Source organism: Macaca thibetana, chromosome 8 (genome assembly GCF_024542745.1).
Source record: "Macaca thibetana thibetana isolate TM-01 chromosome 8, ASM2454274v1, whole genome shotgun sequence".
Classification (NCBI taxonomy): Eukaryota; Metazoa; Chordata; class Mammalia; order Primates; family Cercopithecidae; genus Macaca; species Macaca thibetana.
In genome coordinates this window covers 57,239,420-57,245,419 of record NC_065585.1, presented here as the reverse complement: position 1 = coordinate 57,245,419, position 6,000 = coordinate 57,239,420, and positions in this window count along the sequence as shown.

Genomic DNA, 6,000 nt, shown 5'->3' with positions numbered 1-6,000 from the left:
ACCTCTTCAAAAAAGAATCAAAACCACAGAGAGAACAAGAAAGAGATTTAGAAACCAATAATAATAAAATAAATGTGCAAATAGGAACAAAACTAGTCTTTTCAACAGTATGGCAGGGGAGTCAATAGAACCTCCAGAGGAAAAAATTGACACGTCTATAGACAATAATTATTTTGCATCACTATGAATTATCTACAATTTACAGAGTTGAAAATAATTCTGGAATAAGATAATGCCAGAGGCTAAACAAAAATACATAGTTTTCCACTGACCACAGATTTTCCCCTACATATCTTTAAATTGTTTCCAGTTTTTGTTATTATAAATAATCTCCAGTAAATCATTTATATATACATTTTGTGCACATATTTATTAATTAGAAAATACAAATGCCTGTATATATAAATTCCTTTTCTCAAGTTACCAATACATACTACCAAATGGCCCCCAACAAGGTTATAAAATCAACTCCCAAAAATGAAGCTTTAAGTGCCTATTTTTACACACACATAAAGACAGTAGATATTAGATTCTCTGACTTTTTAATCTCCAAATTCTCATTTCACTACCACAATGATGAAAGATGCATTTTATGCATCCGAGCAAAATTAAAGTTGCAATATTTTGCAAGTTGAAAGGGTGAAAAACATTGCCTTGGGTAAAAGGACCTCTAATTATTTGAAGTCATTAAATGAATTTCTCATAGAACCATGTTCTTAGAAGAGATATTAAAGGGCACTTGGTCCATTTTATTATGTCTTTGACAAGAAAGATTCCATGTAGGTTTCCCATAAACATCCACACATGCTTTCCTTCATTATTCCTGCCAATGCACACACATACAAATATACATGGAAGATTGGGGAAGTAACCAAGAGGAAAGAAAAAGATTGTTATATGAATGAATTTAGATGAATACTGACTGTATAAATAAGAATGTCTTATGGGGCTTAAAATATACATTGAGTATTATAATACACAGTAAAAATCATAATTTGAGGGGTTAAAAAAGTTAAAATGCTCTAAGGTCTTTGCATAACCAAAAATCCCCAAAAGAATATTCCAAACATTCTTGAAACACTATGTGTATTCGGTGGAATTGCATCCTCCAAAAAGATATGTTCAAGCCCTAACTGCTGGTACCTATGATTGTGACCTCATTTGGAAACAGGGTCTTTACAAATGTAAACAAGTTAAGAAGAAGTCATATTAGTTTAGGGTAGGACCCAATCCAGTGACCAGCATCCTTAAAAGAATAGAGAAATTTGGATTCAGAGACACATAAGAATGCCATATGATGATCGAGGCACAGATTGGAGTGATACATCTATGAGCAAAGGAATATGAAGGATTGCTGGCAACCACCCATATCTTGGAGAAGGGCATGGAGCATTCTCTCTCAGAGCACCGAGAAGGAACCAAACATGCTGACACTTTAATCTTGGATTTCTAACCTCCAGAATTGTGGGAAAATAATGTTTTACTGTTTTAAGCCCCCCAGTTGCGCTATTTTGTTATGGCAGCCTAGGCTATCTTGCCAAAAAAGATATCTAATCCCAATATCTCATATTTAATTTTCAGCAAAATTGTCCTAACCAATTGTTATACACTTTAAAACTGAGCAAATTTATTCTTTTTTACAAAAAAAAAACTCTTGTGACTTTTCATACTCTTAAAGAATTTTTATTATTAAGAATTATTATTATTAAAAGAATTTGTTTTATCTTAGCTCCTTTAAGTTTTTCTCATTCACATATATCAGAGAATCCAAATTTTAGAGTATGTTTTTGTCTATTTTTTTAAGTATGTTAAGTCTAGTTTAATCAGTAACATCAATCACAAGCTATATTCTTCTAATTTTCTCTTTAATTTTGTTACCCCATTACTTGCCTTCAAATCCCATTAATATGTTTTCTTAAGATATAGACTCTATAGTCCACAAAGGAAAATAATTGTCATAAATCAGGAAGAATCCATAGAGTTGAGGTTTCACTTATGTCAACATAACCTCTACTCTTGATCCCAATTCATTTCTCATCAGCCAAACTTCTCAGATTTTAGACATCAGCATTAAGTTCAGAGTACAGGTGCAAAGGGTCTTCCACGATCAATCACACATTTTGAAATAATTTCCTAGTTTGCTCTGACCAAATATACTGCTGACCTTCAGATCCATAAGGAAAGAACCATTTGTTTAACCAAGATTTTGTCAGACAAGATGAAGAAATTAGCTGGAAGTCAAGAACATGACGTCTTTACTTATTAAGATTAGCAATACAAATACACAGAAGCCCAGCCAATCCACATATCACTTACAAGACTTTGTTAAGAAAATCTGTAGAAAACCAAGAAAGAATACAGGATACATATAACAATATATTTTATTTGTTCTGTTATATGACATTTGTGCTGCATCATGTTTAAAATTTTCTATAAAAACACATTTTAATCTCCTTGCAGGAGAAATAAAGAAACATCATGACACCATTTGAAAAAATAAATTGACACTTAGATTTGGCATATTTAGTCAGTTTTTAACTTCAATGCTTAGAAAGAATGGTGTTAATCTCTCTTTTCTTGTCACTGCATGCTATATAAGGAACAGCAAATTGCTTGTATAAAGTTCAAACTAAATATAAAATCGTTTTGTTCAGAACATGCCTTTACTCAGTGGTTAGGTGGCATTTTCTAAATGAGCCCTCTAAACAGTATTGAAGAAATTTTCTCTAAAAGAACATTTTCTACCACTTGAAAGGTCATTTTATCTTGAGAATTTTTCTGTCATGCTTGTGAGTGCACTATCTACCTGCTGTAGGGCTTTTTGACCTCCACCAAAAAGAAATGGGCAAATTTAATTTCTTGATCATAACTCACACGTGCTACTCTTCCTAAGAGTCACTGTTAATGTAAGGTCATTTTATGTGGAAAATGAGTTAAAAATTTGGATATTAAATTGCTGGAAGAGCACTTTTGATCTCTACTTTCCATTCAATAGTCTTCTATTATAAGCAAGAAGAATAAAGCAATGATTAAGAGGGCATGAAAAGCACAAGAAACCAAAATGGTAGTACGCCCCTTGAGTGGTGGTTCTCAACTCTAACTGCACATCAAAATCACCTGGGGCATGCTGAAAAATACCAATGCCTGTGTCTCACTCCTAGAAATTTTGATTCAATTAGTCTGGGCTGGGGCCCAGGCAGTGGCATATTTAAAAGCTCCATAGTAATTATAAAATGCAACCAGGTTTGGTGCTCACTTTCTAGACTCAAAAAATTATCCTCCATTTTTTTTTCCTTGATCACTGAGATCTTTAAGAATTTGTTGAAAGCTATGGTCATCTCCTCCCAAGTCATACCTTAAAGCCAGGGAGATTATGGACATCCCCCTCTTAATCCTTATCCAATTATGCTTTTAAAAGAATTGGGCATATGTCCAAGTCTCCCAGTGAGAATCTATAGTTTAGGGGAAAAATACAATGGTAACAAAATATTATAGCAGCCTGGATCCAATCAGCTCTAGAACCATTCAGTGATTTAATTAGGGGAAGGCTAATATGAATAATAACTAAAGTGATAAAAGAGTAACCAGAGCCAGGTGTGGTGGCTCATGCCTATAATCCCAGCAATTTGGGGGGCCGAGGTGGGTAGATTGCCTGAGGTCAGGAGTTCGAGATCAGCCTGGCCAACATGGTGAAACCCCGTCTCTAAAAAGCACAAAAATTAGCCAGGCATGGTGGCAGGTGCCTGTAATCCCAGCTACTCGAGAGGCTGCAGCAGGAGAATCGCTTGAACCCGGGAGGTAGAGGTTGCAGTAAGCCGAGATCGCGACAGCCTAGGGGACAAGAGCAAGACTCTGTTGAAAAAAAAAAAAATAGTAACTGGAGATATAATGAAACTCTGTATGGTATCCTAGGGCTGAGGGCGAGCACATAAGGAAGGATGAACATGGAAATAGGATCCCTCCCTAAGACTAGGGTACAGAATAAGGTTGAACCCACTGGATAGCAGCAGTTTGCTAGTTTACCAGATGATATGCTTTGGATTTGTGTCTCCACCCAAATCTCTTGTTGAATTTTAATTCCCAGTGTTGAAGGAGAGGCCTGGTAGGAGGTGACCAGATCATGGGGGTCTAGGTGAACTTCCCCCTTGCTGTTCTCATGATAGTGAGTTCTCACAACATCTGGTTGTTTAAAAGTGTGTAACACTTTCCCCTTCTCACTTTCCACCTTCTCCAGACATAAGATATGCCTGCTTCCCCTTTGCCTTCCACCATAATTGTAAGTTTCCTGAGGCCTCCTCAGTCATGTTTCCTGTACAGCCTGCAGAACTATGTATCAATTAAACCTCTTTTCTGTATAAATTACCCAGTTTCAGGTAGTTCTTTATAGCAATGTGAGAACAGACTAATACACCAGACTATAGCTAATCTGTTGTTATGGTACAGAAAGCAAGCAACACTCCAGGAAGCAGGAAAGAGGGACAAGTCACGGCTGGTGACTGAAGTGTCATGGAGTGGAGGCTCCAACATGGCTGGAAACCTAGCGCACAGGATGTCCATATGGGGAGGACTGAAAAGGGAGATCCCTAGGATACTCTGGGGCTGCAAGGTCAATGTGTATTCTGGCCATATGGCTGTGGCAGAACTCCACTAGATGTCCCCACACCCATACCACCAGCCAACCATATTGCATCAAGACACCACAGGTAAAGCCTTTTTTCATGCAATGTCCCTCCAGCACCTTCTTCTAAGAAAGTTTACCACTCTGTTTAGTTTTAAGAAGAAATGCATAAAGGAATTACACAATCTATTATGACCAAGAAGGCCTTAACATTCCCCGCAGCTTGACTAAACTTTCAATAGATTTCTTCTGGACTCTAGATATCTAACTTCCCTCTTTTTAGAGCCTCTCCTTTAGAAAACTTGCAATTTTAAATTCTTTCTCTGTTCCTTTGAGATGTAAATCTTCTCTGGGCTCTTGCCAGTTTCACAACACAGGACTTTCTTTCTCAGGGACCTGGGCACCATTCCTTTGATATGTACTCATCAGGAGAAATAGCACAGCACCCATAATTCTCAGTCCTTATGGGAAGGAAAGATCCTAACTTCTCTAAGTGTAAATTAGCATATATGTGTGGCGTAATCACATTGACAATCTTCCCCTAACTTTTTCTCCAGTACTTTTCCACTGGCTCATTCCAGCACTTAAACTCTCCCAGTTTTTGTATCTACAGAGTTGAGCTCAACGCCTGTATCCTATTGCAATATTCTTGAATAAAGTCCTCCTTGCCTGTTTAACATGTCCTGTTTAAATTTTTTTGAGAACTATTGCAGAGCATATATTAAAACACAAATTTGAACCTCAGAGGCAATAAATTGAAAACTGACACAAATGCTTTCCTTGTGTTTATTTAAAACTCATGACGCAAAACTGACCATTTTTATCATTGATTAACATGTTCTGAGTTGTAGTGTTTGAAAAAATATTTCCAAAGAGGCCTTGATCATTTGAAAGCATAGAAGAAAAAGAGAATTTGACATCAATACAATAAACACTAAGGAAAATTATGAATGATATAAGGTTTGGCAGTTTTTTTCCTTGTCCATTTTGACATTTCTCCTGTTATGATCTGAATGTTTGTACCCTCCAAATTCACATGTTAAAATCCTAATCCTCAAGATGATATTAGGAAGTAGAGCCTTTGAGGAGGTAGTTATGTCTTACAGCAAAGCCCTCATGAATGGGATTACTTCCCTGTCAAAGAGGTCTCGGACAGATTTGCCTTGTCTTTTCCACCATGTGAGTACCCAGTGAGAAGTTGTCATTTATGAGGAAGTGAGCTTTCACCAGACACTAAATCTGTTGGCACCTTGATCTTTGACTTTCCAGGCTCCAGAACTGTGATAAATAAATTTCTGTTGTTTATAAGCCACCCAGTCTGTGGTATTTGTTATAGCAGCCTCAATGGACTAAGATGTTTCCTCACCAAAAGTTTTTTCTTT